Source organism: Convolutriloba macropyga, chromosome 7, assembly GCF_964194025.1.
Source record: "Convolutriloba macropyga chromosome 7, txConMacr16.3, whole genome shotgun sequence".
In the NCBI taxonomy this organism is placed as follows: domain Eukaryota; kingdom Metazoa; phylum Xenacoelomorpha; order Acoela; family Convolutidae; genus Convolutriloba; species Convolutriloba macropyga.
The window spans coordinates 59,989,850-60,003,019 of record NC_134474.1 but is presented as its reverse complement, the minus strand read 5'-3'; the positions used below and the strand labels follow the sequence as shown (position 1 = coordinate 60,003,019).

General features: G+C 31.5%; 1 protein-coding gene across 7 annotated transcripts in view; it reads left to right on the top strand.

The window, feature by feature from the left end:
• LOC142343200 (glycine receptor subunit alpha-2-like) overlaps positions 1-13,170 on the top strand; it is a 206,738-nt gene that overhangs the window by 98,586 nt on the left and 94,982 nt on the right. The window contains exon 1 of one of the 7 annotated variants that reach the window (XM_075394932.1): positions 10,618-10,736. The exons of 5 other annotated variants lie outside the window; for them this stretch is intronic. The gene's annotated coding sequence lies outside the window, so the exon portion shown is untranslated. Of the gene's footprint in view, positions 1-10,617; positions 10,737-10,767; positions 10,867-13,170 lie in introns of those variants that run through there. One more of the 7 variants, XM_075394931.1, reaches the window with a different exon arrangement.

Here is a 13,170-nt window from a genome sequence, read left to right as displayed (position 1 = left end):
TTCCTTCCGTTTCCCTTAGACTTGTTCTGGATTATTGCAACTATTTAGAGACTGTAAATAAAAATGTTCTAGGTTTCTTAAAATTTAATCTAACATGGAGGCTCGGTAATGTGCGATTGCACATGAGGTTCCGACCCCGCTCATTTCCAATTTTTGCATAATTGTCTACCAAATGAGGAACAGATTGAAAAAATAAAAAAACAAGTATTTTAAAAAATCGTTGCGTGAACGAAAAGATAGCCTCCAAAGCAAATAACTCAGTGGAGTAAAAAAATATTCATTAGATTGATGAGATATGCCAATATTGAGAAAGCGAGCCAAGACGAACAGAAAAATCAAACAACAACAACAAAAAACATTAATTAAATCAAAAATTTATGTCCGTATTAAAATACAAAACTTCATAACTAAGTCAAAATAGCATCAGACAAAACCGAATCTAAAAAAAATAACCTCTACTTCAACAGAAAAAAATGGGCCCAGTCCATGACAAGGCTTGGTAACAATTAGACAAAAAAGGACAAAAACAGTGAAGTTAATTTTCGCTTAATTTTTTTAAACAATTAATTTCAAAGTAATGAAAACCATTCGAAATCAAATAAAATACCCCAGACGTTTAATATTACCTATTCTTCTATAAGAGGGCATCAAGACTTGTCCTTATTCAATTTTTTACGGATGACAAAAAGAACAACAAATAAACAACAAACAAAAAATCAATTGAAACTTGCCAGAAAAAGCTATCGAAGCGGTAAAGCCATTTTTTGGCCCTCAAATTATGTTCGATTGCGCCTTCCTCGAGGATCGATAAGGTAGTATAAGACGCCTTTTTGATGAGATTAGGTAACAAGTCGAAAAAAAAGAACAAATAAATTTTTTTTTCGAAAAATAAATATTTCCAAAGTCTTGAAAGCCATTAATTACAAAATGTAATAATTTACCATCGTCGTTTATTCGTCAAAGCGAAGCCTTTGAGAACTGCAATTATCCAGAATTTGTCTTACGTCTACAAAAAGATCGTGAAATATCACAAAAATCAAAAATTAATTTACTTTTTCTTCTGAAAAACCCGTGCCGAAGTCAGTAAATTCATTACGAATTCTTTAGAAACATTAGATTTTGTGGCCCAATCTTTTTTACACCAATTCATGACACCAATAGTGACATGTTTGACCTGTAATAAGCGATACTAGGTGACAAAAAGACATTAAAATGAACAAAAAAGCGATGTTAATAATCTTTTTTAATTTGGAAAACAATTATTTTCACGGTCATGAAAGCCATTAGCTATCTACTAATATCAAATTATCGGCTCATCTATCCATCCATAAAAAACCAAAGAAATCTGTCACTATATTTCAATTTGATACGACTCAAAAGACAAAAAAACGACAATTAAAGACAAAATTTTTTAAAATTCTTTAAAATTCTTCGAGAAATTAATGTCGAAACCGTTTAAAATATAATCTATATCTTTAAGGAAATTAAAATGTTCAACTTGATTTTTTTCGAATGTTTATATTGTGATATGTAAACTTTCAATAATGTGATAACGTGACAAAAGTAGAAAAATTGAAAAATCGGCAAATGCCTAAAAATAAATAAAAAGTGAAGTCTAGTAGTATCAAAGCCAGAAAACCATAACTTAAGATTTAAAACCGCAAAAGAGAATAAATTTTAAGTCAGTAGAAGGGAAAAGCATACTTTTTTTGCAGACACTAAGCTACAATTGGCCAAATTAAGAAAAAAGTAGAGACAAAGTTCAATAAGCAATTATTTATATAAAACTCAAATGTCTTTAAAAGTGAAAACGACCATAAGCTTTAAAGTGAAAAACTAGATGCATTTATTTGGATTTGTTTAGGAAGTCATGTAGACCTATCAATACTGAGCTTTGATTTTAAATGATCTGTTCACTAATTAGTTTAAAAAATTCACAAAAAACATCGACTGATTACAATCCGATTTTTTTTGGATTATAACAGACCAAGAGTTGTCCAAAACTAGCCTTGCTAATGATTTTTGTCCATCAGGAGTACTCACTTTCGTGAATGATATATATCTATAGTTATATATATATATATATATATATATATATATATTTATATATATAAATATATATATATATATATATATATATATATATATATATATATGTATATATATATAATTTGTTAGTTAAAAAATCAAAAAGAAACGATGCGTTTTTGATAATCAACGAGTAAAATTAGCAAAAATCGGCAAAGCTCTAATTACAGAGCACTATCAACGGAAGTTGAAGGAGTAGCCACATTTTGAGTCTACAAAGGTTTTGTGAGTGGTTTTTGGGTGTGTACTTCCAACGCGAAACGTTAAAGGACGAGAAAACAAAAAGGAGATATTTGTGCCTCGATATCTCTTCGAGAGAAAAAAATATCTCGGTAGATATATCGAGCCAGCCACGCATGGCTCAACGAAAAAGTTGAGCTCTTATGAATTTCATACTTGTATATTTTTCCAATTCCTACACATGTTTCAGTATTGAATACAAAGCAGATGTTTCTAGTCCCTTCAACGACCATTTCTTCGCTAAATTTGTACGATAGCAGGCAAAAATTCAAGATTCTACACGCTTCGTTTGAGAGCTATTATTTGTTACTCTGCAAGTTGAGCTCTACGTTTTCACAATAAAAATGTTTGAATGTTTTAACTATTATTGGGAGAAAAACTTTGAGACAAGGCGTTAAATATAGCAAAACCAATAGTAAAGTCAAAGTTTTGAATTATATATAATACGGTTTGAATTACTCAAAAATAATTTGTAACTTAGCAATTACTGTTTTTCAAAACATATAAGAAATTCATTTAACGATGAACTGTTTTGACAATCTTTGTAGCTGTTCTACTGAAAAAATTAAACTTTTTTGAACGTGTACGTACATGTTGACGTTTATTTATTACTCCTGTCGTTTATATTTTGCTTCAAATATAAAAAAACTGGAAACAAAAGAGTGGTGCTCTTTTTCGAGAAAAACCGAATTTTTCTTAAGCCGATGAAAATTCTCTCAAAACTACTATTTATTATTCATTACGACACGTTGTGTTTTTCGATACAAAAATGATTGATCAGTTCATTTGGTTGACTAAAACAAGGTAGCAATTTTATTGGTTCTGTGGTCTTTTTAAATGCTATTTATCGATCGATATTTCGTCCGACTTGTTTAGTTTTTCCTCCTAAAAACGAGATAAGCAGGTGATATCTGGACCGCATTAAGTTGCGGAGCAGGTCCCTTCATTACGTCGCCAATATTACATTTTGAGCAAGCAAGTTTGCTTGCTGAGGTCAACAATGTTCGCTCTCATATTTTAAGATAGAGCTTCATAAGTGTTCGTGGAAAACAGTCACTGTAGGGGAACTAGTTAAGATTTAATCAAAATTGAAGGCAATCCTCACAGATGTCCGCGATTGCGGATATTGATGACACGCGAGAAATGCGGACAGATTTTTGTCACTATTGTGTCGTAAATTACGTCTCTATCATTCAAACTAAGGTAACTAATATCTGCGGTTTGAACGTCACCAACTTCCGTAGCTTTGGTGTCTTTGTCACTATTGTTCGAGTCACTAATTGTCCGCAACTTTAATGCCGCTATTATCCACAGTTAATATTTATTAGAGTAATGATTGGAGGTATAAAGGTATCAAAATGTCGTGATTAAGTTTGAAAACTGCTGATTATAACAATAACCACATTAACTATCAGCCACCCCCCAATGACAATTATTGACAATTTGCGTGTCCCAATTTAGATGTTTCATCACAGTAAAGAAATTTTCGGAAAACTTCTTGAATTCTGTTTTTATTTGTATTTGCTTTAACATTTTTACAATCTGTTCAAAATCTGTTTTTTGAACCAAATATCTCCTGGTTAAGAGAAGAAAAGCACTGAGGAATTTTTTGAAAAATTAATGATAGGACCAATTTTATCTTAAAGAGAAAGCGCACTGACTAAAGAAAAATATAATCTGAAGCTAATTATAATAAAGTCTAGTTTTTGATCCTTCAGTTAGTGCCTGACGCCACTAAAATGATCTCCACTGAGTTCGATTCCTTGTCAGATGATCTAAACTAAATTTTTCAAAAAAATAGCAGTGTTTTAATTGCAGCTTATTCTTTTTACGCTTTGATATGAATTTGAAAGCTGACAAATTTCTGTCGCTGATTTTGCAATTTATAAGATAATCATTGGCCGCAAACCAACCTTAGAGCTCAGCAAAATTTATATTTAGAGCGCAGCATAGAATAATCATGCTCAAAATTGCGGACAATGACGGCGATTCCACTGCTCATAAATTTTGGACATATGTGACATTGAAACGTGATTTTTTGAGATCAACACGGAATTTTGTAAATTTTTTCCGCAACTTTTCTTGTCACTGTTGTGAACAATTTCACCAATTTTTTCTCAAGCGAGATGGGATGACAAAATTTTGTCACTCGAGTTTGCAAACAAGGACTCCACTGAATTTGTAGGATTTGCGACGTAATGTTAGAGCCTTACGCCTTACTAATATTGAATTTTGTTATTCACCAAAAATGTTTTGAGGAAACAATTTCATGGTGTGAAAGACGGTTCCCTAACTCCTACAGGCTACTACCTTCGCTAACCTCTTACCGGCCATTTGAATACATTTCGCCCGTTTGTCGGATATGTTTAACTATTTTTTTTAGCAATTTGGTGGCGTGAAAGAGAGAGTAAGAATTTGAGGCTGAGATAAATAACTTATATTTGAGAAACTGATAGAGTGGATAAAGAACATTTCAATGATGTCCACTGTTTTGCCGAAAAAGATGTCAATTGACACAAATTTAGTTAAGAAAAAGGTCAGAGTAGCAAAAAATTCCAAACCCACAAATATATTTGAGGTTGAAACAAATCTTGTTCCTAATTTTCATGAGGAAAATCACAGTTCATTTGATGCATCTGCATCTATCTTAAATTTGCTTTGAAATAGGAACTCAAATTTTTTCAACATTCAGTGAAAATACCGATTTTAATCTGGTGTTCATTTTAAGTCTAGACAAAACGTACGTTGAAATTGATCTCTATTGAGGAGGGTACAAAACAATTTTTGCAGAAAAATTTCAGAATTCGAGTAAAATGAATTTTGTTATGATGATTTGTGTCACTCAGTTATTTACTAGGCTATCAATTTTAAGAGATCTCATAGTCAACGTTAAAATCACCTATGATCTCGTTCAACCATTGATAAGTTTTTCATAACCAAGGAACATCATCTGCTTCTTGGCAACGGTTGGGCATCTATCTATTGAAGGGTTTCAGTGTTATTGAACTTTTCAATAAATAGATTCTCATTTAGTTTTTATAGTTTTTTAAAACATGAACTCGTAGGAACAATATGGAATACGCGTTGTTTGCTTCAGGACATTTTTGCAGTAATACCGCTATTGTTTAAATGTGTTTCGAGTGCTTATATGTCATGTAAATTTTTCATAGTTGTACACAATATGTTACCCATACAATTTTCATCCCTAATTTATATAATTTTTTAGCTTGTTTCGTTTTCGTGATTCGAGGAGGAGTATATGTGGAACCCAATTTTTAATCGATAATTTTGTCCAGTAAACATTAATCAGGAATTTTTGCAAGTGAAGAAAAGTTCAACTTGATATGTAGCCGTCACTTTCTGTAATAGGTGAGCATCTTTGGCAATTGCTCATAATATACTGGTAATTTTGTTCTATCTTTTGATTTTCGACATTTTTGATTAAATAATTTCATGGTCTGTTTTGGGTCCATCAGTTCGGTTTTCTGTGTCAAAATAGCTGGTAATAGTTTTTGTTGTTCCTAATACTTTTGAGTGATTGCAGTAAGGGCTGTTTTTGCTACTTTTTGCAAATTAAGTTACGGGTGTTACTAAGGAAACTACCGTATCGTGGATAATTCTTTTGCTGTTTTTTGGCTGAGATTAAAAAATGGGACGGAACGTTTAACCAGACCATACTTGAATCAAGTTTTATTCAGATATGTCGTGGTCAAAAATATGATACAAAACTTAGTGAAATATAACATTTTTTCCCGAACTTTCTCCAACCTAAGTTTCCAAAGGAGTACAGTCAGAAAATTGCCTTTTGTCTTTTCTGTTAATGAACAATCGTTTTATGCTTTAAGTTCGATCAAATTTCGTTTTCGTACAAAAAATTTAAAAATGAATGTTTCGAAAACTGTATTATTAATTTTTTTGTTACTTTCGATGCCACTAACAATTGCCCCAAGAGGTTTCATGTTGACATAAACCATTTGAAATTTCAAAATGGTAAGTTCACTGTTTTTTTCTCTCTGAATCATTTTTATAAACTAGCAGGATAGCTTAGCTCTGGATGTTCAACGCAGTGAACGTATTGAGTATATTGCGTTGCTATGGTTTCTACAGTATCTCTAATGCTCGATATTATTTGCAACTGTTAGCTCGAAGACATGTACACGTCAATGAAGTTCCTGGGATGTCATTTATCTAGACAGTATAGGTTTATACGGATTTTAAAGAGAAAAAAATTCCTAATATTATTTGACGTGGCCAAAGCTGAGGCAAATGCTTGTAGTTTATTTTTTTATGAAAATTTTGTTTCTACATTATTTTTCAGGTCTAACTGCAGGCGCAGAAAGAATATGATAAGAAAAACGCAGTTAATCTACTGATTTTACTCATTTGGAAAGATTACTGAAAATATTACTCATTTGGAAAGATTCAGGCACGCCATAAATGGCGCAAATAGACAGACAAATTATATATATATATATATATATATATATATATATAAATATATATATATATATATATATATATATATATAGATATATAGATATAAATTCTCTTGTATTTATAGGGAAAGTGGCTAAAATTTTATACGCCAAAGTAATCAGAGTATATCTATCGTCTAGCAATCAGAAAATAACTGAAATGCAATAAAAAAGACTGGTTTTTAATTTGACTTTTTTTGTGATGTCACGAGATCAGAGAATACTACCAATATACACAAATAACCATTATTATAAATCATAATTTACTGAAAACTTGAATTATCAAAGTCATAAAATCATTAGTTACAACATAGAGAAGCAAAACAGGTTAACTCTTCTTCCAATCACAAGTAGATGGGCCCTCTCTTTATTGAGACGGCGCTACATGTAGACCAAATATATGTTACACAATTGGCAAAGATCAAATTTGCACAAATATTCTTTAAAAGAAGTATATTCAAAGATATAAGAGCCATTAGGTATCAACTGAAGGCTTTATAGATGTTCCCCTCTACCTCCTTAGAAAGCCCATTGGACCCCTTGATTAGCGATATTAGGTAATGAAGCTCCAAAAAAGAAAAACAATTTCACACAAAAAGATAATTTGTGTTCACTGGTCCAAAATTTAATATGATTGGTACTCGTCATTAAGTGAATCTTTATATGAAACTTTTTTGGTCTGTTGCTGGTTACAATTTTTTTGAGGAAACTGGGAACAAAATACCGAAAATCAGGCAAAGGTTTACAAAATTTTATCATTAACCATAAACTTTTGGCGGAAACAAAATTAATTTTTTTTTCATTTGATATTCTACAGGGCCTTTGTAATTATATTACTCAAAACTCTGTAAGATAAGTATGTCAATGAGCCAAACTGACTACACAAAAAACCCAGCTGAGCATGTAGTTCCTGCTCCCCCGCTAAGATGGGGTCGGAGCAATAAAGATTTGTTTGCATATATTTGCAATAGTTATGTCACGCCTTCAAAAAATTACCAATTTAACATTTTTTTAAATGTGACTTAATGATACCAGTTTCTTAGTAGACTTAGAAAGTTAGCCGATTCTTATTGTTTTTTGGCTGCGCTTTTGAAAAATTCCTTGCATTGATGGGGGCTGAAAAGTTTATTTAGACGGATTTGTTGAGTCTTTGGTTTCGCTTCGTTCCATTTATCTAAATAAAATAGTAATATTTGTGTAAGGTAATGCGCAGCAATTGCGTTGCTTCTTAATGATTAAAAATAGCAAAAATTGTAATTTTTTCCTTTTTCTTCTGCTTTCGTAGATCTGCTTTATTTCTCTAAGAGTTTCTTCGATAAAATGCACATTTGAATTTTTGACAATTGATAAATTTTCCAACAAATCCTAATGTTTCAAGTTGAAAAATTGAACGCCAATTGAATGTCAATTTGTCTTGAAGTGCATAATTTATGAGAACAAATCAAAACTGCAGACAATATTTTTTTGTTCAAGCAATCTTAAACTAACATTCCGCTTTTTGGTATTTGAACTTAGTACTGTTTCTGTGAAATTTGACGTGAGATTGAGAAAACTCTCGGATGCGCACGATACAGCAATATAGAGAAAAGAGTCTGCGAAGATTATGCGCCGCAATGGCTTTGCCTCTTAAAGATTAAAAATAGCGAGAACTATAATTTCAATAATAATTGTTTTCGGCTTTTGATACTTGAATATATTGTGGATTATGGTGACTATACTAAATGCGTAGAGAATTAAAACTAGAAATTTTTCTCATTTAGAAACTTTTCTCAACTTAAAAACTAGAAAATATTCTCATTTTGTTTAGTTTTCCATTGAGTTGGAAAAAATGAAAAATAGGATATCAGAAATCTTTTTTTTTTCAAATGTGCTAATATTGAATCAAGCATACAGCTAACAGAAGTCTTAAATGTTTTGCACTCAGAGAGTTGGGTATTTATGCAGTTAGTTATGGGTGACATATTGAAGAATCATTTAAATCTGTTGAGTGCTTGTGGGCACTTGTCATTTTCTACATTTTTATTGTGTCATAAAAGCGCAGCTGGTTTGTTATTATTCTCGGCATTTATCTTGCAATGATTTTTCACTTTTAAAGTAAACTAATGTTTTCACTATGCATGCCAAGATGTTTCCTGGAATTTTCACTTTTGGTTAAGTTTCATAAATATAATACAATGTTATAAAAAGTTTTTCATTCAGTTTTCAGTTATTTGAGTTTAATTAGTACAAATTTTTCTGACAGATTCAAATTGATCAATAACTTTGTGTCAGATTTAGTAATAAGACTTGAAGAATTAACGTGCTGAAAACAAAGCAACGGTGAAAAACGAATTTTCGAAGAAAAACAAGTTGATTTTCCTTTAAATCTACTATTGCTCAAGTTAGTTTTCAAATTTAAGGCATTATAAGTTAAAATTTCGATCAAAAATTAAGGTAAAACCTATCCCGGCAATTCATGCAGAAAGATTTGGCACAATTTATAAAAGGAAGTGGGTTTTTTTTAAAAAGGAATCAGTTTTTTTCTGTGAAGTGATTTCTTGTCCCGTTGTGCAATCGAAGTGTTTCAATCAACACGCATCAAAAACACTCATAGTTGAGATTTTGTTGGTTTTTGAGCTTTCGTATAATTTCCTGGTTTAGGATTGTTTTATCTGAGACTGTTTCGTTCGGACCCCCTTTCTCAAGGCATCCTATATCCAGCCAAGTCTGCATTGAACAGGCAGAGATTCGGTTCTAACGGATGTCAAATTTATTATATGTACACTTCTTTACCATTGATTGTATTTTCGACTTCCAAAGACAACTACGGAAAAAACGAGCAGACAACAAAATTCCTCCAAGATCGCTTAGAAAAAGGCAGGAACTCACAACGCGACCCAACCAACGTAATTTTTGGTCACATATTGGACCTCGACTTGCGGGCATGATTTTAGTGTTTCTGGGTTTGGCCTTCGCAGTTAATTCCTTGAATTGTGATAATATTTCCTTATTTGGTTTATTATTTTGTAGTTTCTGACGGTCGCGACGTTCAATAAACCAATTTTTCGGCCTTTGCGAAATTAATTATTTTTCTTTTGGTCACAAACCCGGGCAATGTAAATAAAACGCGAAAGTTATGCAATCATAACCTTCGAAAGAATTTATTTTGGTTACTTAATGTAAATTTTTCACATCGCTTGCTCTAAGAATTGCTGAACAAAACAGAATAGATATCCAAAATAAACAAGATAACTAACACATCTATTTTTCCCAATTTTCCAACTTATGGTTACAATCTAATCAATTTCACACATCATAAACCAAGCGTAATAAGTCTGTGACTTTTGCCGCATAAATTTACAACAATTTCAATTCAATACTCCCCCTTGTGGTGTTGAAAATTGAGGAAAAATTCAATTTGCAGCATGTAGTTACGGTCAAAATATCGTAAATTTTCAGGTAGAGTCAGGGTTTCTTTTCATACACCACTGAAGAGGCGAATCGGACCGCGTAATTTATGGTGTGATCGCCATTCAGAATAAACAAAAATTACCAAGTAAGTAAACAAAATCCATTAAAACCAGTCTTCTTCTCGTTTTAATATAGCCACTCACAATTCAGACTGCTTGCAAAGCAGAAAAAAACTTACCTTAATTAACCAATCAGATTTCAATTTATGGTTCGTTTACAGTTCCTGGAAATTGTTGCTTGAGAATTAGATTTCTTTTTAATTTCTCAATAATAGGGTGCTTTTTTACTAATCACGATCTGGTTGCGTAATTTGTATATGTTGAACTTGGGGTAGCCGTGGTTCAAGAAATTGCCCAGTTTTTCAGCCAACCAAATTTTAGTATGTATATTTATAAACAGTACTGTTTGCGTTTGTATAATTACACCAACTCAAATCTTGGTTATTTACTCTGTCTCACATATATACCATTAATCATTCGGCCGGTAGTACATTTGTCTTTTTCCTGACATTTCCAAGTTTCTTTTTCCAACCTTGTTTTTTGTCTACTTTTACTATTTAGAGTAGTACTTTGTTGTTGTGTTGACATGCTGTTATCTTTTGTAATAACCACTAGTTAGTACTGTTAATAGAGATACGAACATTGTGTCTTCTTTTTGTTCGTGACAGCCGTTTGACGTCAGTTGCAATTGTGTTTTGGGAGTTTCTGTTTTGATAAAATTAGAAACATTAATTTTCGCTACTGAAAAAAAACTTTTAATTGTTTAGAATTCTTACAAAATGGTATAACCATTAAATTACATTCAAATATTTGAATTAATTGATGTTATTTTGCTTAACGGCCATTTACTGGAAAAAATAATAGCAATGTGAAATTTTTTTGCACTCTAAAAGAACGATTCATTGCGTGAAACAGTTGCACAAATGGCACTAACAAACAAAAACGGCATTTGACAGTTCTAAATCAACAATTGAAATCATGTTGCCGTTTTGATAAAAGTTATTCATTTCAACAAAAAAATTGTTGAAACAATTTTGTTATACTTCAATTTTTTCTAGCATCCTTGAGAATTGAGTTTCCGGTTACGGTGACTGTCATTGTTAAGGCTGTTATACGAGCGAAAAACTGTCCTTACTTAATGCTCAATGAACATCAGTATCGATTCAGAACAATTTCAGACAAAATTGAACGAGAACTTGATTCAGAACGATTTCTGAATAGCTTCACGATCGATTCTGAAACCTAGCTCAATCACAGCAAACTTCAGAACCAGTGTTCTCTGAATTTCTCTGAAGCAGAGGAAAATTCATAATGCATTCAAAATTCAGATAACTTTACTCCGATTTGCTTGATTTGTTTTAGAATCCAATATTCAACTAAAATGTTCGTGGAAATGTAACTGATTTCTCCAGTTCTTGAATTACTTACTAACTTAACATTATTTTCAATTTTCTTGATAATTGAGTGCACCCTTGAATAACTAAAATTCCGAATTCTGAGAATTTTCATGCATGACTAAAAGTAATATGGGAGTCTCAAATACATTGAAAATTCATGATAATGAAATTATAACTATATATTTCCTCTTTTCAATCATTTTTGAGAAGTTTTTCAGTGGAGGGGAACTATATAATCAAATGGTTTTTTTTGTTCAGTCAATTTTGGCAGATCGATATAATCATCGTAGAGAGTTGTGAGTGGTGTCATTAGAAAACCCATCCATCGAGGAATATGTAATAAAAAAGATTTTTATGATTGTCGCTTTTTACTGGGAGGTATCGAGGTTTAAAGTTTTGTGAATAGTAGACAATATTCCGTTGTTTTTATTCACAATTTCTGTTTTTTTGACTGAATTTTTGTCAATTTTGCTAAAGATAGAAAAGTTTGCTTAAAAACGTTAACGATAGTGTTTTTAATTTCATCATAATTGGTAGAAGAGGGTTTCTGAATTGTTCGATTGGAGTTTTATGGCTACAATTCAAGCTAAATTTTCCAATATTCATATTTTTTCCGTCAAAGTTTTACCAAATATGCTTTTTTGGCCCATTTTCTTTAAAATTGCTGGAAGTAGACACCTTAAAACTGCGGTCAGATTCTTTGTATGCTTTGTTAGAGAGAAATTGTACTCCCGCTGGCTTTAAGAGTCTTCTGGATTTATAATTTTGCCAGTTTTTTTGCAAATTTTTTATCGTTGATATTCTGAAAAATTTTGTGTATTAATTGATATTTTTCATATTTTCTTTCATATATTTCCTATATATTTCCTGCTAATATTTCCTATATATAGTTCATATATTTCATATAATTCATACATATTTCATATTTTATCAGTTGAGTGTTTTCTTAGCTGCGCAGCAATATCAGGGCTTATTTTGATCTGACCTTGGATCCTTACAGGAATCAATAAAAAGAAATTAAATAAAAAAAATCAATAAATACTTTAACAATTTCGATGGGACGCAGATTTTTTTAAAAAAAAAATTAGCATTTTTAGTTTTTAAGGTATAATACTGACAAAAATTTCAAATCAGAGCAGAATTACTAACATTTAATTTAAAGAGCCCCAACGAACATTTATTATGCGCCCCGACGAACAATTATTATGGTTGCCCAACGAACAATTTTTATGGTTTCAGAGTTAAGCTCATGGTTCTTGTGGCTCTGATCAATTGTTTTCGTAAAATTGTATAATCTTCTTATGTTTGGTTTTCACTTGTTATATATTTTTTAGTCCAATGACCTAATCTCCGCAATCAAAGATCTAATTGACTTTCTTAAGACATATAATTGAACCTAGACATTGATTTCAATTGCTATCTGATGTCTCTTATGGCATTGATTTTGTTTGAGAAATTGTCGGTGATTTTTTAAACTCTGCCACTATCTCATCTTATTTTGCCTAACTTTTGGCGAAGTCT